Below are 22,695 nucleotides of genomic sequence, written 5' to 3'. Positions count from 1 at the left end.
TTTTGACCAATTATTTTTAGCATATCCAGTCCCTAAATTTTCAGTATTTTATGCATAAGGTTTTAATAAAATATGTAAGAGATAATTGGAGATTAAGTTGTAACAAAAACACATTTTAAGGCTACTTGAATTTTCTCTGGTTTAGATAAAGCTTCTAAAAAATTATTTTAGTTTCTAAATTTTTATTGTTCTTTTATGATAATAGGCTACATAAATTTTTAACAATTTTGTTTTGTTTAATAGTAGAATCATTATTAATTTGAAAAGGAAATTAGATATACCAACTATTAAAAAAATCAAATTCACTAAGTTAAATTTTATCTTTATATTTTGTAGTCCAGTTTATATCCCTATGTTATAAAATTTATAGCAAAAATTAGGAACATATTCCATTCGAAAAGAGTAAAATTGAGTTAAAATTTCTACCATAAGAGTAAAATTGAGTTATTTCTTACGATAAGGGTAAACATGAACTTTCTCAATAACTTTAGAGGCAAAATTGATTTATCCCGAAAAAAATTAGAATACTCCCATTGGTCCCTATAGACAGGTAGTAAAACGTTTTGATAATAAAAGATTTTAGTATTTACTTGGTGCACCACGTTATTCGTGTGTTAAATGAATAATTCAATGTTATGTTACACCTCATTAAAGGTAATATTAACAATGTGTAATTAATTAATTTATATATTTTTAGTTAATTATTTATCTATAAATTTACACCCTAAAATATAAACTCGAAAATCTAATCTATAAACACCAAATCCAAAAAATATATGACATGATATCAATAATGCACGGATAAAGTGGTACGCCGAGTCGCATACTATAATTTCTCCATGATACTTTGTTTGTTTATTCCGATTACGATGAGACTTATTTACAGCTTCAGGTATCCATCCGGTCTGTCTAGGCCCACGTCTAATAGACCGAGCAAACCTAGGCCCGCTAAAGCCTGTATATATCTAGGGCAAACTTGAATTTTATAAAAATAGTACGCGCTGACCCAGCCTAGCCCGTTCTATTAATATTAATTATTAAATTTAAATTTTTTATATTTCTTATTTATTTTTAAGTATAAATTAAATATTATTTATTAAATATAGATGGGTTCATTTAGATTGACTTGTGATTTAATTTTTAAGCTCAAACCTAACCCGTCTAAAATAATAGTTGTTGGACTAGGCCTGAGCTAAGAAATTTTTACAAAAACCCGTTGAGCCCTACTAAACACGACCAGGATCGGTCCTGGCCTTTTATGAGTCTTAGATGAAATAAGAGAAAAGGGACCCTTAATAAAACAAAATGGGACAATGACCAAATTTAACCTCTGACTTTTCAAACAAAGTAAATTTAGCCATATGAAATTGTGCAAATTTAACTATAATAATATTAAGGAAAATCAATTTTAACCCTATGCTATTGAAAATTTGAAAAGACTGGTTTGACTGTTATTTAATTCTAATATTTTCAAGGAAAATCAATTTAATATCATGTTACACCTCAATAAAAAAATACTAACATTGTGTAATTAATTAATTTATATATTTTTAATTAATTATTTATCTAAAAATTTAAAGCCTAAAATATAAACTCTAAACACTAAAATCTAATTTATAAACACCAAATTCTAAAAAAAAAATGACATGATATTAAATATTGGCCTGATGCACAAATGACGTGGTGCACTAAGTTGCGATATAATTTCTCCATGATATTTTTTTTTATTTCGGTTACAATATGATATGTTCAAGGGTCTAGGTATCTATCTGGCCCGTCTAGACCGGCATCCACTGTGCCGAGCTTGGACAATGAAAATGACTTCAGGATAAGGATGCAAACGGAGCAGGGCGGGGAATGCATTTCCCATCTCCATCCCCGACTAGTTGGGGATTGTCCGTCCCCATCCATGCGAGTTAGACAGGGACAGATCTGTCCCCCACCTCCGTTTAAAAACACTTTTTCCATATTCCACATCCCCGTCCCCTCGGGGAATCACCATTTATATTTTTAAAAAATCAGTATATATTCCTTCTCTTCTTGTTTCTAATTTTAGGTTTTGTTCGAATTAATGATAGAGATGCTATGCTTTTAGTTTAGTTTAGGTTAGAAAAAATATCCATTTAATCATTCGCTAATATTTTATTTATCCCATTTAAGCTTTTATTTGAAAATAATTCAATTTAATTTAAGTTAAATGTTATAAATTATAATATTTAAAATATAATTTTAATTGTAATGGGAAATACTTGAGGATCCGTCAGGGATTCTCCATCGGGGATTAACGGGGCGGGGGCGGGGATCTCCACTGGACGGGATACCATTCCTCATCCCCGCTCCATCCCCGTCATGGGGGATAAAATTATCTACATTTCCGTCCCATGGGAATTCTTATCGGTGATTCCCCGTCCACATCAGGACGGGTCACCAACGGGGACGGGGAATCACCGATAAGAATCCCCCGCCCCCACTTGCATCGTTACTTCAGAACCACCTAACTCGTGCCCAATGAAGCCCGCCTATATCTAGTACAGGGTTGATTTAGATGAGATGATGTGCAAAAATACCCTTAACGTTTACAACCAGAAGCAATTTTACCCTAATGTCTAAAATGGTGCAATTTTACCTCTAAGGTTGGCAGCCAAGAACAATTTTACCCTTAACGTCTAAAATTGTGCAATTTTAACCCAAAAGTTGGCAGCTAATAACAATTTTACTCCTGACGTCGACAAGTTAGGTTAATTTGACATATAATCGATCAAACTGTCTTCTCGGTCATGAATCTTGTCATCTACACTTCACATATACGTTATTTTATCACTCATTAGTAACAGATCACAAACGCATGACTAGTTGCGGAAAAAAAAATTTAAAAATATACTTTATTTTGGAGGAATTGGACAAAAAATATTCAAATATTTTCGTCAAATTTAAAAATATTAATCTACAATTCTATTATTAAATTGCAAAAAAATATGAAATCTTTTTTTAGAAGCAACGGATATACAATTGATGCAAAATAAGAAACAAAATATGTGTTTTATAATGATGCCTAAAATTGACCTATTTTGCCAACGTTAGAGGTAAAATTACTCTTGACTGCAAAATATTAGGAATAAAATTGAATCATGATAAAATTGCTCCAAACTGTAAACGTTAGAAATATTTTTGCACGGTATCCTTTTTTAGATAAGCTTATTTTGGATTCGCTTGTGATTTGATTTTTAAGCTCGAATACATCCCGTCTAAAATAATCGTGCTAGACTATGTCTGGGCGAAGCAACTTTCGCAAACGCCTACTGAATCATATAAAAACACAGTTTAATCCGATTGATTAACAAATCTAATTATAGTTACCTAGACCTGTTTAAGGATTCTTTCTACCCAAGTTTAGTAATTAATTATTTGCGTAAAACTTATAAGTATTGACACTGCAATTATAGAAATTCAATATTAAAATATCAAATTAATACAAGATAATATAATATAATACTAAATTAATCCTATAGTTTTATCAAAAAATCATTCTTTATTAATTTGAAAACAAAACTATATATCTATTAAAAAAAAAAAGATAAGAGGCATTTACCTGAAATTATTTGGAAAGTTCAATTTTATCGTAATTATACAAAATAGTCCAGTTTTAGCCCTATGTTATAAACTTTATAGCGAAAATTAGGAACATATTTCACTCAAAAGAGGGTAAAATTGAGTTAGGATAGCTACCATGAGAATAAAATTGAATAATAAGGGTAAAATTAAACTTTCTCAATAACTTTAAAGGTAAAATTGATCTTATCCCACACTGATGCCCTACGATAAAACATTTTGATAATAAAAAGATTTTACTATTTCCTTGGCTCATCAAGCCAAATGAATAATTTAATGTCATGTTACACCTCAAAATGTTAGGTAATATTAACATTGTATAATTAATTAATTTATTAATTAATATATTTTTAGTTAATTATTTATCTAAAAATTTAAACCCTAGGCTAAAATATAAACTCTAACACCTAATTTAATAAATACCAAATTCTAAAATATATGGTATGATATTAAATTATTTGTCTGTTGCACGAATAACATGATGTACGGAGTCGCATAGTATAATTTCTCTATGATAATTTGTTTGATTATTCTAGTTGCAGTGAGACTTATTCACAGGTACGGATACCCATCCGGCCCGTCTAGGCTAGCGTCTAATAGGCCGAGTAGAAACAGACCCCCAAAAGCCCGTATATATCTAAGGCAGACTTGGATATTGTAAAAATAGTACGAACTTACCCAGCCTAGTCCATTCTATTAACATTAATTATTAAATTTAATTTTTTTTCTTATTTATATTTAAGTATAAATTAAATATTATTTATTAAAACTATATACACATATATATTTTGGATGGACTTATTTGGATTGACTTGTGACTTAATTTTTAAGTTCGAACCTAACCCGCCTAAAATAATAGCTGCTGGACTATGCCTGAGCTAAGAAATTTTTGCAAAAACCTGCTGAGCCCTAATAAAGACGGTCCAACCCGACCCACGAGCAAATTTAATTACAGCCTAGTTACTTAATAGTCTAAAATAAAAGTAACATAAATAAACATTTTCGAATCCTAATAGAAGTCCTTTAAAAAAAATAGAGTTAAGGTGCAAAAATACCCCTAACGTTTTGGGTCAGGAGCAATTTTACCCTTAACGTCTAAAATAGTGCAATTTTACCCCCAACGTTGGAAGCCAAGAGCAATTTTACCCCTAACGTTGATAAATTAGATCAATTTCAGACACTATTATAAAACACAGATATTTTTGTTCATTATTCTGCACCAATTGCATAATAATTCGTTCTAAAAAAAGGATTTCATGTTTTTTATAATTTAATAATAGAATTTGAGATTAATATTTATAAATTCGTTGGATTTTTTGAATTTTTTTATCTTATCCGTACAAAAAGACAGTATATTTTTTATTTTTTTTCACATCCCAACGAATGTTTGTGATTTGTTACTGATAAAATGATACACATATTAAGTGTAGATAACAAGATTCATGACCGAGAAGACAGTTTGATGAATTATTTCTCAAATTGACCCAATTTATTAACGTTAGGGGTAAAATTGATCTTGGCTTCCAACGTTAGGGGTAAAATTGCATTATTTTAGACGTTAGGGGTAAAATTGCTCCTGGCCCAAAACATTAGGGTTATTTTTGCACCTTAACCCAAAAAAATAATCCTAATAGAAGTCGGACATAAGAAACCTAACTCTAGTGTAGTGTTTTCAGCAATGTTAATTTTATTTAAAAACGCAAATTTACAGCAATAGAAATCCAACTTCTTTAAGGAATCTTTATCCCCAAGTTTGTACAGTTAAGCCTAATAGAAGTCGGACATGACAAAACCTAACTCCGATCCTAATCCTAACTCTAGTGTAGTTGTTTTAGGATTCTTTGTTCCCAAGTTTCAAAATACTATATATACTACAACTACGATCCTATTCCCAAAACCACTATTTCTACCCTACTCAATGGATTCTACTCCTACCCAAGTTCAAGTTACTTCTGATATGTTGTTCGAGATTTTATCTCGTTCATCATTCGACACTCTAGCAACTTGCAGACTCCTTTCTAAAGACTGCAATCGTCTTACTTATGATTCTTCGTTTTTAAATCTCCATTCTCGAAGAACAAATGATTTATCCGGTTTTTTCTTACAAACCATGACATGTAATCAAACTTCTGCTTCTTTTTTCTCTGATGGAAATCCAAATCATAACATCTCTCTCGATTTTTTACCCTCTCCTTCTGTAACGATTACAGCTTCGTGTGATCTTGGTTTGTATTGAGGATAAGAGGAATCCTCGATACTATGTTTTCAAGCCTACCACTAAAGAATGGCAATGTATTCCAAAACCCAAGACTAAATATTTCACTCAGTGTATAGCCATTAAGGTTTTAAAATCAAAGCCTTTGCACTACAAGATAGTGAGATTATCGCAACCAAGGCAACGAATCTTCGGAAAATACAACTGTCTTCAATGTGAGATTTTTGATTCAATGGTCGGTAAATGGAGGCAGATTGAGCAAGTAAAATTGCCACGTGATGATCACTTTTATAGTTGGATTCCAGCTATTTCTGTCAGTGGGAAATTTCACTGCCTAACATCTGCAAATAAAGTTTTCGCATTTGACATTGATGATGAAAAGTACCATCTGTTTTCACTTCCTTTCAGTAACAATTATAAACATGTTCAGCTGACAGAATATGAGGGGAAGCTTGGTGTAATAGGCAAAGATGGTAATTTCATGGAGGTGTGGGTAATGGAGATTTATAAGAAAAAAGACTGGAGGAAAAGGGTGAGAATTAGTGTCCAAGAAGGGGAGGAGCAGACTTGTTATCCAGAATATTATAGCTTCTTGTGGTTCAAGTTTAACAACGGAAACGGTGTTCAAAAAGTGAGATTGGATAACCTCTCTATGCATGAAGCAGTTTTTCCGTTTAGATCGGATTTCGAGCTCTGTGATTTGAAGAATGAGTTTTCCAATAAGAAGTCGAGGAGGAAAATGAGAAGAGATCGGCAGTACCCTTATTATAGTGTTAGTTCTACATTAGTTATCCTGCTTGTGTTGTTTTTCTTTACTTTGGTCTGTTTTGTTTTAGATTTCTAGATTGAAATCTAGTTCTACATATAGTATTTTGTTTTTTCTTAAAATTTAAATCTAGTTGAATTTCATGTTTAACTATTCTCAGTGTATTCAAAAGTTCTAGTGTATCATTGTCAAATTGTAACAAAAAAATTATAAAGAGTGGATGATGCTATAATTGCTTTCTTTCCTTTGACTGGTTTCGAAAGTATTGAATTATCCTAAGCTTCATCCTCATTTTTTGTATAATTTGAAACAACACATCATTATAAATTTATATAGTAATTCATTGAATGTGATACATTGAATATTTTTAACATAAATACAATAAACTTCTAAATTCAATTAACTTATATAATGCACATTTCATTTTATTTGTTCATTGATTTTAGACAAAAACTTTATTTAAATTAGTAATTTAAAATTTATTTTTAAAAAATTTAAAATCACTCTATAAATTAATAATTATTAATTTATCGATTAATTAATAACTCTATAAATTAATAAAATTCCATAGTCCCAACATTATTAATTTATAGAGGTTTTACTGTATATGAGCAATTTTACCCGTAACATCTAAAATGGTGCAATTTTATCCCTAACGTTTCTAGCAAAGAGCAATTTTACCCATAACGTTAACAAGTTGGGTCAATTTCAGACATCATTATAAAACACATATTTTGTTTCTTATTCTGCACTAATTGCATATCCGTTGGTTATTAAAAAAGATTTCATATTTTTTGTGAGTTAATAATAGAATTGGAGATTAATAATTTTATGATAATAAATTACATTTTATTAATCTCCAATTCTATTATTAACTCACAAAAAATATGAAATATTTTTTAATAACCAACTGATACGCAATTAGTAAATTATATTTGACTAAGTTTAAGTTTGTAAATTATCCCTTGAGTAATTTACTCAACGGAGATTCTACTTTTGTGATAATAAATTACATTTTATTAATCTCCAATTCTATTATTAACTCATACAAAGATATGAAATCTTTTATCATAACCAATGGATATACAATTAGTCAATTACATTCGACTACGATTAATAATTCTATGATAATTTACTCAACGGATATGCAGTTAATAATTCTATGATAATAAATTATATTTTTTAGTGTAATGTTCTATCAGCCCTGTTATATTTATTAGCATATCTAAATTTAATGATAATAGGAAAAATTTGAATAAAAAATAAATTATAGTAGAAACATTAATTACATATAAAATTTAATAATAATAGGAGTACTTCTATATAACAGTAATTCTTTGTATTTCGTTGGGAATTTAATACATAGTAATTGAAAATTGGAAATTGGAGTTATTGCTTGCTTGGCATGAAGTAATGCCATTGTTGTTTGCCGGCATGCAGAATTTTAATTTTTTTTATTTAATTAAATTATTAAATAACTGCGATGTCATTAGGTAGCCATTTTATAAGTTTGAAAAGGTCAAATGTAATATTAATGAACAAACTTAAATCTAGACCATTGGATTTTGATCCAATAGCTATTAAATAATACCCATGGATGGTGATAAATGAGTAATACCCATTAAGAGTGAACCCATATATATATATATATATATATATATATATATATATATATATATATATATATATAATTAGTAATTATAAAAAATAAAGATTATACTTAAAAATAAATATTTAATATAGAACTATATACATTTATTAATTAATATTAATAGGCAGACCGGGTTGGACCGGTCCGTGTTATTTTTATTAATCTCAAACCCGTCTAAAATATAGACGGGCTTTAGCGGGCCTGGGCCGGGCGGGTATCTGAGTCCGTGGACAGATCTAATTTTATCTAAACCTAAATATAATGGTTTACCAAAATAACAATTAACGTATTTTTTAATCTAAATATTTAATCTCTACACATAAATTAATTGAATCAAATAATAATATAAACGGTTAGATCAACCGAAAGTGTCGGCTTTTGAAAATACAAAACCTAAACCGTTAACATTTATAGTCAACATATACAAACCTAAATTGTGTCCATCCGTTCGGTTAATCGATTTTTTTGTTCGGATTTTTGGTTTCTGGTTTGGGAAACAGTTTGGTCGGATTTTTTTCCCACCCCGCCGATTTGCAAAGATAGTCTCGTGGTTTAAAAGTTTGTAAACAGTGTTCTAAGATTTGTTAAATTTACAGTTAAATAATCTTTAAGCCAAATTTCAGATCAAAAAATAATTCCGGTTTAGTTAATTTGTAAAGTCAAACCTTATATATAAGGTAATTCGCAAAGTCTGCTCCAAATCATTCTCTTTTGGAGTAAATAGAACGATAATAATTTTTAACACAATGTTTGACTTTACAAACTGTACAAAGCGCATACTCCTATTTGCAAACTTTTAAACTGCGATCTCAAGGACGGATCCAGAGGAGTTAGTTGAGGGTTGAGCACTCATAGGTCGCTGAAAATCGTCAAAAATCGAGGGAAACTGAGAACAATACTTTAATTTTTTTATGTAAAAATATTTAAAAATATGTCAATTTAGCATCCATAAATCACAATAAACATCCCCTCTCGGTGAGTCCTGAATCCATCACTGCACGATACTATTTTTACAAACCGGTCAAATTACAAAGTTTATTTTTATACTTTTCTTTTAATTTAATTATGGAAAAATTACAAAACTAGGTCAAATGAGAGGCCCATTTACATATTTAACCCATTTACTCAACCTACTACATATCTAGACTGATTTTGTGTGACTAACCGTCCCACTTCCTACAACGCGAACGACCGCTCCCCCCCTTCTCCTTGGTTAGGCAAAAAGTTGGCTCCTCCATTAATGATTTGAAGACTTTTGATCTTCCTATCTTCCTTTAAATTGCACGAAATCTGCACAATTTCGCCAAATCACAATGAATTTCTCTTTTTCCTCTCTTCATTTCTTGATTCTGCAACTTTCTAATCCTAGAAAACGAAGCCATGGTTCTTCATTCTCTGAGGAAAATCAAACCGAATTTTCAAAACCATAAAAAAACTAAAAATTGCAAACAATCAATCACTTTTTTAAAATATACTTAAATCATAAAAAAAAGCAATTATAACGGGAATAATTGAGAATCCGCTAAGGATCACCATCCCCACCACGGGGAACAAAATTATCCCCATCCCCACCATGGGGAATAAAATTATCCTCATTCCCATCCTATGCATCGGAGATTCTCTGTCCCCTTCAGGGTTGGTCACCAACGGAAATGGAGAATCCCCACTCCATTTACATCCTTAAAACCAACGTTGTTGATACGATACAATATGGGACCTTAATAACGGAAAATGAAGCATAAAATTGCACTATATCTAAAAGACTTAATGTATACACAACACTTTCAAATTGGTCATAAAAGTCGATTGCTCCTCAAACAACTGACTAACTCTTTAAATTTGCTTAAAGTGATCTATTGAACTCTGAATTTGCGTAAATTGATCAGAACTTGTTTAAAGTTACTTATTGAGACTTTAAACTTGTTTAAAGGAATATCGTGTTTTAACTTGTCCAAACCTCTCATTTCTCTACCAAGTAAGATTTAGAAGGTTAATAATGTCACTTTAAGTAATTTCAAGATGCTAATCATTCGTTTTCAAATTAGAGAGTCATTAGACTTTTTTGGACAAGTTTTAAATGACTACCGATGTATTAGGTTATGTGAAAAGTTATTGCATTGTTTTTCACTTTAAGGGAATGTTTGGTTACTTCCTTCTATCTTCATATTTTCCTTTTCACGATGAAAATGAGAGTTTTAAGTGTTTGGTTAGATTTTTTTTTTTTTTTTTTTTTTTTTTTGCTAATTCCTACTTTTAAAAAAGAAGCTGTTTCCATAGGATCACTATGTACTTAATATACTTAGCTTCCTATACTTACTTAAAATGACCTGTTTAATCATCTTTTGAACTTACTAAAATGATATATGTTTTAGTTTTCTCAAAGCTTTCTTTATTTTTGACACATGGATTTATTGAGCAAATGAGGGATAAATTGCACCAATAGTCGCTGAACTTTCAAATCAGTTTCAAAAAGGTCGTTGAATTTCAATAATTAAACTTTTATTTTGTTTTGATAAAAACAATAAGTAGAATAGTGACATGGCAAATACGTTGGAAAGAACTCGGCTACCTATAACATGACAGTCATGAAACAACCACGTGTATGCCACGTGACAATTTCAAAGAGTTAAATTAAGTACATAATAAATATAATTTTTATTCTTTTTTTTTATCTGACTATCATGTCATACATAAAAATCAATCATTTCCAACGTGCTTGTCATATCACTGTTCCAAAAAAAATTAAAAATATATTTTATTTTGTACGGGTTGGAAAAAAATATTCAAATATTTTCGTCAAATTTAAAATATTAATCTCCAATTCTATTATTAAGTCACAAAAAAAAATATGAAATCTTTTTTAGAAACAAGGGATATACAATTGGTGCAGAATAAGGAACAAAATATATGTTTATAATGATGTCTGAAATTGACATATTTTGCCAATTTTAGGGGGTAAAATTGCTTTTGACGGCAACCATTAGAAATAAAATTGGATCATGATAAAATTACTCTAAAATGTTAGATGTATTTTTGTACGGCATCCTTTTTTAGATAAACTCATTTGGATTGGCTTGTGATTTTATTTTGGGTAAATAATTTATTACTTTATCGTCTTTTTACCTAACACACTGTTTAGTCCATCTATTTTGAAAAACATATTTTAAGGTCCTTATCTTTTATTAATATTAACCATTTAGTCCTTCTGCCTAGTTTTTTTAGATTTTTAATCGAACATGTCTTAGCTTTCAGGATAACCATAGTAGATACAAAATGGTCATATTACTCTGTTATTTTCTATTTGTCTGTTTATGCCAAATATAACAGTACAAAATCTATAAAAAAAAAGACAAAAGAACTAAATGGTTAATATTAACAAAAGTTAGGGATCTTATAATGTGTTTTCAAAATAGGAAGACTAAGAAAGGTGAGGAATAATAAATTATTTACTGTTAAGCTTGAATACATCCCGTCTAAAATAACAGTGCCGGACTATGTCTGGGCGAAGTAACTTTCGCAAAAGCGTGTTGAATCCTATTAAAACACAGTTTAATCCGACTCATAAACTAATTATAGTTGCCTAGACCTGTTTAAGGATTCTTTCTACCCAATTTTACTAATTAATTATTTGCGTAAAACTTATAAGTATTGACACTGCAATTATACAACATAATATAATATAATACTAAATTAATCCTCTAAGCTTAATAGGTTAAATTAAAAGTAATATAAATAAAGATTTTCAAATCCTAATAGAAGTCGGACATGAGAAACCTAACTCTAGTGTTAATTTTATTTAAAAACAGAAATTTACACAACAATAGAATATCAAAGTCTAGAGGAATATTTAGTAACAGCAATAGAAATCCAAGTTGTTTAAGGAATATTTATTCCCAAGTTTCAAAATACTATATATACCCTGCTCATTCAACTCTTCCTATCGCCACTGCCAAAACCAATTATTTCCCTGCTCAATCAACTCTTTTCTATCCTATTCAATGGAATCTAGCTCTACCCAAGTTCAAGTTCCTTCCGATATGTTGTTCGAGATTTTATCTCGTTCATCATTCCACACTCTAGCAACTTGTAAACTCCTTTCTAAGGACTGCAACCGTCTTACTTACGATTCTTCCTTCTTAAATCTCCATTCTCAAAGAACCAACACTTTATCGGGTTTTTTCTTACAAACCCTGAGATTTAATCAAACTTCTGCTTCTTTTTTCTCTGATGGAAATCCAAATCATAACATCTCTCTCGATTTTCTACCCTCTCAGTCCGTACAAGGGATTTTGGTTTGTATTGAGGATAAGAGGATTCCTAGATATTATGTGTGCAAACCTCTCACTAAAGAATGGCAACGCATTCCAAACCCGAAGACTAAATATTTCACTGAGTCGATAGCCATTAAGGTTTGAAAATCAAAGCCTTTACACTACAAGATAGTGAGGTTATCCCAAGCAAAGCATCGTTACTTCGGAAAATATAACTGTCTTAGATGTGAGATTTTTGATTCAATGGTTGGTAAATGGAGGCAGATTGAGCAAGTAAAATTGCCATGTGACGAACACTTTTTTAGTTGGATTCCAGCTATTTCTGTGTGTGGCAGATTTCACTGGCTGACATCTGCAAAAAAGGTTTTGGCATTTGACGTTGATGATGAAAAGTACGATGTGTTTTCACTTCCTTTCGGTAACGATTATAAACATGTTCAGCTGACAGAATATGAGGGGAAGCTTGGTGTTATAGGCAAAGAAGGTAATTTTATGGAGGTGTGGGTAATGGAGATTTATAAGAAAAAAGAATGGGCGAAAATGATGAGAGTTGGTGTCGAAGAAGCGCAGAAGGAGACTTGTTATCCAGTTGGTTTTTGTAATGCTAATGTTGCTTTTTTGGTTCCGGAATATTATAGATTCTTGTTGTTCAAGTTTAAGAATGGAAACGGTGTTCAAAAAGTGAGATTGAATATCCTCTCCATGCAAGAAGGAGTTTTTCGTTTTCGATCCGATTTCGAGCTTTGTGGGTTGAAGAATGAGTTTTCCAATAAGAAGTCAATGAGGAAAGTGAGAAGAGTTCGGCAGTACCCTTATTATACTGTTAGTTCTACATTAGTTATCCTGCTTGTGTTGTTTTTCTTTACTTTGATGTGTTTTGTTCTAGACTTCTAGATTTTATTTTCCTTTGTGCTTTTGTTCTCTTAAATTTTATTGTAATTTCCGAAAAAGGAAAACATTTTTGAACATGTTTGCAGATTTTAAAGGTTCCTAAATCTTAATATTAGATGTTTGTTTGTCATTTTTAAATCTAGTTTTGATATACTGCATCTTTTAATTTGTATTTCAGCACTCTAATTTAAATCTTAATAAGGCCCTCTTGAACTTCTACTATCATGTATAAGGCTTCTCACAAATTATTTGTCTCTCAATTTTTATTGCTTTATCTATGATGCTATTGATCAATTATTTTTAGCATATCTAGTCCCTAAATTTTCACTATTTTATGCATAAGGTCTTAATAGGTCACAGTTTGATAATGTCTTTAAGATATGGAATGAGTGGCGTAGGTCCTCATCGTAGCTCCTATACATGGTCTCTTCTTAAATTGAAACTTATATGAAAAAAAAAGGATTTACGCCCGAACCAAAGATAGATGAGATGATTAAGACATGGTTATCCAATAAGCAAATAGCTGGCTCTCACATGATAGAATCAATTGGATTGCAACCAATTAGGCAAGTAAACAAAACTGACTCTAAGAGAATTAATCACCAGAAAAGTTTGAACTTCCATTAATTGCAGGAAAACAAAATAACAAGTGATGAAAGATACCTTGAAGCAACTGCAACTTGAAGTTCCATTCGAAACCAAATTAGATCTGACTATAATCCTTTGAAGAGGCATAACAAGAGGCTGGAAATTGAATGTTTCCACCTGTGCTAACCTGAAATTCAAACAGAGTTTCGGTAGAACCACAAACAGAAAATCATATATATTCAACACATGCAATGCCAATAAATTCCATTCCACAAAGAAACTCCCTCAATTTTATAAATTATATTGAAATATAAATATTAACAACGATTGGTGATTGAAATCAAAGAATTAACATCTATTCTAAACTTAACAATAGAATAGATGTTAATTCTTTGTCCAATATATGCACAAATAATTACAGATATGCGCCAAATCTCATCAAATCAAAGTTTAGGATAATTCAAAATTCTCCCAAGTAAAGGAACCAAAAAAACTGTTTTGATATTAATCCACAAATAAGAAGTCTCTGATAATTTGAATTAAGGATATGGACATTATGTTCTTCTCATAATCATTATATATATAAACTTTTAAATAGTTTCTGAAACCATATATTGTGAAGGTCCTAGTTAGAAATTCCACTTCCTTAAGTGAATAAACCATGAGAAACAAACAGGTGATCTAAATGACTGAACAAGGTCCTAATTGATAGGGAGTAGAAAAGAGGGAAAGTAGAAATTGAGCATTCCTTCTCATGCTATGAAACATAAATGAGATTTGGTTGAATTATACTAAAGCAAATTAATGTTGCATCTACAAAGCTAAGTTCAATAACCAGAAAAAGCAGTAATCACTTCACTTGCCTCCTCACTGAATGCTTGGTTTAATAACATCAATTCAATCACAATCATTCTAATTTCATTTTGTTTCAATTTGATCACCATGGCTTCTGTAATTTTAAGTTTCACTTAGAGAACATGCTATGTTTGTCGAAATCTTTATGAAGATTTGGGAATATGGTTTCAATTCAGTTTAGATAAACTAAGCCTTAGCTGCAAAATCAAGTTAATTGTAGTTTACAAACTTTACAGTTACAAGTCACAATAACATATGGTGACATATCAAGGAGCAAAACATTGATCAATAGCAAAAACAAGTATGCAGCAGCTAGTTTATTACATATACATCTGTGACAATTTCCTGCAAAAAAAGCATCTGATTAATACTTAAGACCCCCAAAAAAAAAAAAAAAAAAAAATTACCTATATCTTCACATTACATAATCATTGAATTCATCTGAAGAAAACCTCACAAAGTCCTTCAAATTACAGTCCGTTCTATCTTCACTACTAATTTAGAACTCCAAACATGGCTAAAATCAACATTACCCGCATTTGTGTTGCGGCTTCGCCTCTTCATGACTATTCATTTCCTGGTTATGGTGCAGAAATTCAATATGACGTATATTCACTCTTGGAAATTGAAATTGATTTAGGAGTAGTAGTTATGATCCACAATTCAAACTGAATCAAAAAGAACAAACAAATAAAAGAAGAAGATAACTTACACGACTGCTATCCAGATCTAGCAACGAGCCATTGGCGGAATTGTAGAAAAAATCAAGGAAAATGCAGTGATGTAACCCCAATAGATTGAGCTCTAATCAGGCTTACGCATCTCCCTGTCTTCACATCCCAAATAATTCTCTATCCAACGAGCAATAATGAGCTGAGAGCTGGAGCAATAATCTCAAACCACAGCTGGGAAAACACGGTGAAGATGAAGATAGATTTGGTAAAGCAAAAAGTACACGAGATCATTCCCGCCCTTTACATTTGGCTATATATATATAGGGTAAATTACACCCATGCCCACTGAACTTTACACATTTTACATTATGCTCATTGAACTTTAATTCTTAAGGCTATGGATGGAGCCACTCAAGAATTAAAATTGTTCAAAACGATATTTATTAGGTCTAATACACAAATAACCCCTTGAACTTGTCCAAATATTGCAACTGCCCCCCTCAACTTTCAATTGTAACAACTTACCCCTTAAACTTGTTCAATTGTAAAACGTAACCCCAAATTGAAATTTTTTTTTACCCCGTACTTGAGGCAACAGTAAAAGCGTTTTCCCGGATTCGTATCACGCCAAAAATCTGATTATCACACTCCACGAGCGTTGCAGTTTTTGCATTTCACATGTTTTTTCAATTGTAGTCCATGTCAGCAATTTGGGGCTATATTTTACAATTGGACAAGTTTAAGGGGTAAATTGTTACAATTAGACAAGTTCGAGGGATAAGTTGTTACAATTGAAAGTTGGAGGGGGCAGTTGCAATATTTGGACAAGTTCAGGGGTTATTTGTATATTAAGCCTATTTATTATGAAGTTACATTTTTATTTTTCAAAATAACATTTTTTGGAGCTTTCTCTCTGTGAAAATTCACTCTCTCTCCTAACCAAACAACACTTAAATGATCTCAAAACGAAAATTTTGAAGAATTAAAGTTCCTTAAAATATCATTAACTCTTCAAATTTTTTATTGAGACCGTCAACGATCATTTTGAGGAGTTGAGTGACTACTGGTGTTAAAAAGTGTAAAATTCAGTGGTCATACCGTTAAGAATTGAAATCTATCAGCCACAATGTTAAAAATTGGTAAAGTTCAATGGCCATGGGTGTAATTTACCTTATATATAAATGTATTCTTCTTTCTGTAAATAATTAAATTTGTAATTTATTTTTAATATAAAATAAGGTATATTTAAGGTATAAAATACTTCTAACATTAGTATTAGTAATTTTACCTCTACACTGGTCTTCTATAAAAACAGAAAAAAGCTTTTAATTTTTTAGGAATAAGAGAATGCCAACTTTGTTAATTGGAGGAACATCATAAATTGGAGGAAAATATTATTTGATTTGGTACAATCGTATAAAAAGAACTTTTGGATCATTATAATCTTTTTTTTTTTGGGTAAAAAAAAAAGTTTTGTGCTTTTACGTATTGTCGTACTGGCACCTGAAATAAAAAATGTCCAAACGGTGATTGAACTTTTCCCGTTTTACTAAAAACGATGATATTTTAGTTTGACACTATAAAAATGACTGTTAATGACCTCAAAATGGAAAATTCCAAAAACTAAAGTTGTTTAATACCATATTAACTACGGAATCAGATTTTTTATTTTTCAAAATCATCATTTCAGAGTTTTTTCTCGTTAAAACATTCATTTTCTCTCCCATCACCAATCAACACCTAAATGACATCAAAATTAAAAAGTTAAAGAACTAAAATGGCTTAAAATTTCATCAAATCTTTAGATTTTTCAATTTTGAGTTCATAAATGTTCATTTTAATTTTAATATTCTTCTTTTTAGTAAAACGAAAAAATCTCAATCATTTTCCTTAGCAAAGTGAAAAAGCTCAACTATCATTTGGATAAAAGTTTTTTCAGGTACGAGTCTAACAATATGTGAAAGGACAAGGCTTTTTTTTTACTTTACCCTATTTTTTATTAAGTATTATTTTCTTTATTAACATAATTTGATACTGAATTTTTTTAATTAAGTATTATATTTTTACTAATATAATTTGAGGCTTATCTATTTTTATTATTTATCTGATTACTCTGTTCGAAACTTGTCACGTTCGTGTCTAAATTTCTAGAATTTATATTTTGATATTAGTATATATTATAATTACGGGGTATGTGATATTAATTTGGTGCTATAGAAAAATTTGGAGTTATTTCGATGGTTTTATGTATAAATTAAAAGTTTAGGATAATTTTTAAAAGATTATAGAAAGATGGAGGATCAAACATGATCTTGACCAAATATTTCTCAAATCTTCTAAATATTTGATATACTCTATCAGCATCACTATCTATATTATTTTCTTTTCTTTTTCTTTTTCTTTTCTTTTCCTTTTAAGATTCATCAGTTTTCTCTTGATCGTTTCTCCACCGTTTTTTTATTTACGGAGATTCGACCGTCCGATCACTCGAAATTGGAACCATAGCATCCTTATGCATAGATCTAAGTCCTAACCGGAGAGTTTTTCAGTTTCGACAGTGTTTGGAGGGAAACGTCTTAGACAGAATTTAGAGACGAATCGATCGGGTGTATTTTCCTCAATTAATAGTCAAGGTAACTAGCTATCAACTATATTTTGAGTTTTATGCATATAGATATATATATATATAATCAAAGAATTTTCAGAAATAGATATTTTAAGGTTATACAGGAATTTTGTAAAATTGGGGTTTTTCACGATTTTGCTTTTTATTGTGAAATTATGGTTCAAATGAAGTTATTGACTATGTTTCTATGTGAATTTCAAATTTTACTTGATTATGTTGATTTAAGGCTTAATTTGATTGATTACGGATTAATATTTTGAATAACTGTGGTTACTTTTATAAAAGGGCTAATTGAAGCCAAATGATTTATGGTTATGAAATAGTTTGGAATTTGATTGTGAAATGAAATTTGAGCACGTTATGATTTTATGATTTTATATCCATCGAGAGTTATCCGGATCGGTGGTTTTATATTTGAAGACCATTTCAGTGAGGGATATGGCCTGTGTACACAGTCTGAAGACCTATTGGGTATGGCAGTGAAGTATCGGGTAAGACCATACGGGATAGGCAATGTTAACAGACGTCTCGACTATATATGTGGTTATGAATTGATACTTAAGGGGAGAAACTCGAGGATGGATACAATATTTTAAGTTCATTTGGATTATGTTTTCGGTTCTGATTGATTTTGATATAAGGTTTTACGTTTGATTGAATACGAGTTGGTTTGATAAAACATTTATTTGATTACAAGTTGGTTTGATAAAACATTTATTTGATTATGAATTGGGTTGATAAAACGTTTAGTTATTTTGATTCGTTTTGATAAGATGCATTATATATATAATATGAACTTAAGTTTTGAGTATATTTTTATAAGGTTTTGATTAAATCCATTTATAAATGTATATATATAGCTATGTTAAGTAAAGTTGGTTTTTATAGCTGATAGTTTCTTACTGAGAAAGTACAAGATATAGAGAAGGTTATCGACCGATTAGACGAAGTTTGGAAGTTGGCTGCTTATTGTTAGAATTATGGTTAAAACTTTGGTATTTCAATTGTAATATAATATGATATTGAGATATTGAGATAAATTGCAGACTCCTAAGTGTTGATTATGATCTTTCTATTTCACGTCCGATGCCGATTGAGGTCCTCTAGGGTCGGGTGTGACAAAACTCATAAAACACTATTTCAGTAGATCCTCTCTCAATTAAAGTTTTATTTATAGAATATGGACTTGGACTTGAACTTGAACTAGAGATCTCTACCTTAAATGACTTCATGTTGCCCTTAAATCATTCGCTTAAAGGGTGAATGTCAAGTATGAGTTTAGTTGTGTATCTCAAAAATCATACTTAACAGTCACGAGTGAAGTGCGATGATTGTTACTTGTTAAGCCCAAAATATACTTAAAATATCATTAATATCTACATCAGTTTTGCTATAAAATCGTACTGTTTATATCTATTTAGCGTACTTTTATGTCCGAATATGTTTCTTCCATGCAAGGTACCTAAATATTTGGTAAAAACCAAATAGGAATGAAAAGAGGTTAAAAACGAAGGAAAAACCCTACAAAAGGAGTAAAAAACGACGAAAATCAAACGCGCCGAAACAAGGACAAGGACGAAGTCAGAGACGGAGAAAAACACTCTGTGTCGCGACCGAGGATCCCCTATTCTCGATCGCGACACGCATCGGCCAGCTCTCCCCCTTACCATTTCGAAGACTAAAAATCTGTTCCCCCATTCTCGGTCGAGAATTTACATTCTCAGTAAGTTCAGATTTTCAGGAAGCATAAATTGCACATGTTCGTTTTCGACGAAACGCGTCCGTTCGATTGGATAAGAACGTCTCTTCGCAGCAGATACGTTCCTTAAAACCGACTCTTCAACATCTATAAATAAAGAGTTGATTTCAGAGTTGATGATGAATATAGAAGAGAAGACTTAGTACAGAATTAATGCAGAAATTCTGAGTCAAACAATTCAGAATTAGAAGTTCGATTTTGTAAAAAGCAATATGATGTACACACATTGTTTATCAAATAATTACAAACACAGTAGCGTTTAGATTTAGATTAAGATTTGTTCATATTAGTTTATATTTTGGTAGTCGAATGAACCGTCACTATTCCGAAGATTCAGCGAGAAGATTTAGTAGAGGATTCGCCCCAGGAGCCTGACAAACTCTAAATGAGGTTCAAGGAATGGATTGACAAACCGTTCGCTTGAAAGTCGTTGAAAGCTTCCATGCTTCTTTTTCTCTGTAAACTTGTATCAAATTCATAATTCATCTAATAAAGTTTATTCAATTCAATAGATTTTTATGTAGCACTTCTGTAATTGATCCGAAGTGAGTTCTGGTGTTTTCATTAAAACGTAGTTGAATTCAAAATCTTTACAAGGAAACTTTGTTGAACACTTAGGCAAATTGATATCTTGGATAAAGTATTAATTTGGTTAAGGAAGCAATCTAACCAGATTAGGGGATTGTTGCGTTCAAAGCCTTTTAATTGAAGGAGTTTACGTTATTACATTTACATAATTTATACAAAGTTTAAAGTTGTTTTCTTTGCTTAATGCAAACGAATACATTTATTCCATTTTCTAAAGCACTAAACGTTTCTGTTTTGTAAATTCATACTCAAAACAGAATTGATTTCTAACATTCTACATATTCTAATCTAATTCTTATTCTATCAATTTCAAAACCAAATCCAATTAAACGATTTTACATATTATAAACCTTAAAAGTAAATCAAACCAATTTAAAATAAGTTTTCGTTAAAAAAACGTTCCTTGTGGGATCGATATCTTTTCATTACTACAAGCGAAACCGTACACTTGTGGAAATCGCTCAACATTACTCCCTATGGAAGAGGAGGTATCATCGGCCACTTAATTTGGATATCACTCTCAACTAGGACCATTCCACAAATCCATCTAAACAAACTCACATTCGTTTCTTATCCAACTATTATTTTCAAGCACGTGCAACATACCACATTTCAACTCATAATGTTGCAACTTAGTTCATCTCATAACTTTCATATTATCACAACATATCACAAGTATTTCCAACATCTGTCACATCAAATTCAATCACATTCCATACTCTAACAATTCACAAACCAATACATCACATATATATAAGTAATATATGCTTACCATTACACGCGACTTGATTTATTCTACACAGTCGGGTGCTCTTTCACTTGATCATTGCCCTCCCTAACATAAGAAACATTTGTACAATTAGATCCAAACAAACTCAATGAAAATGTACGCTCATTCGTGTTTAGTGAGACTTAAAAGACTCTAACTTCATATTCTTCACTTAATCTAATTATTTCGTCTTAGACCCTTGTATGACCTAGTTGTACACCTTCTACCTTAACTCTTTCCATACTAATCCAAATGCTTTGATTCTTGTTCCTGCATAAACAAGACATGCGGGAGTATAACATATCTAAAATTGACATTTATATCATCTCCACGTAATATATGGTATGCAAAAGGATTCTATTATATATCTTTATAGACTACTTAGCTCTACCAAACATAATAAACTTCAAATAACTAAAATAAACACAATATATAGCTTATACAAGTATAAAATTAAGATAATTAGGAACAACTTTGTATTATTACAATTTCTCTAATTCCAACCCTAAAATCCTTAAAGTGTCATCTCAATATAGTTATCTCACATAAGATTCAATTTCGAACCAGTCATTCTTCAACAAAATAACTTTATATATAATAAAATGGATAAAGTAAAAAAAAAGAATTATGTGCTTTCACGTATTGTCAAATTGGTGTCTAGAAAAAATTTATTACGACAACCGAGCTTTTTTTGTTTTGCTAAAAATGATGATCTTTTAATTTAGCACTATAAAATGACAGTTAACGACCTCAAAATGAAAAATTCCAAGAATTAAAGTTGTTTAGTACTACATTAATAATGGAACCAAATTAAAGTGACAGTTAACGATCTCAAAATGAAAAATTTCAAAAATTAAAATTGTTTAGTACCACATTAACGATAGAACAAAATTTTTTATTTTTCAAAATCTTCATTTTCAAAGTATTCTCTCTCTAAAACATCCATTTTCCGTCTCATCACCAAACAATACCTAAATGACCTCAAAATTAAAAAGTTGAAGAATTATAGTTGCTTAATTTATCATCAAGTTTTTAAATTTTTCAATTTTGTGATCGTCAATGCTCATTTTAATTTTAAAATCCCTGGTTTTAGTAAAACGAAAAACCTCTGTCATCTTCTTGACAAAACGAAAAAGCTCAATCACCGTTTATTTTTTTTCAGATACCGACATAATTTTTTTTTATTTACTTTACCCCAATACCAACAAAACGAAAAACCTCAGTCATGTTCTAATAAATGATTCAACCCCTAAACTCATTGTTACAACATGGATTCGGTGGTGCAGATTTTTCAAATATCGATTCGTTTCAAACATCGATTCGGTGGTGCATAGTTTTAGGGTTATTTTAAATAAGGGGTGGGGTTCCAATTATCTTATATTTGGCGTCAAGCTATTCAATGGTAAATTATTAGAAACACTCGATTCTCCATG

Source organism: Euphorbia lathyris, chromosome 6 (assembly GCF_963576675.1).
Source record: "Euphorbia lathyris chromosome 6, ddEupLath1.1, whole genome shotgun sequence".
NCBI classification, from domain to species: domain Eukaryota; kingdom Viridiplantae; phylum Streptophyta; class Magnoliopsida; order Malpighiales; family Euphorbiaceae; genus Euphorbia; species Euphorbia lathyris.
This window is presented reverse-complemented; position numbering follows the sequence as displayed.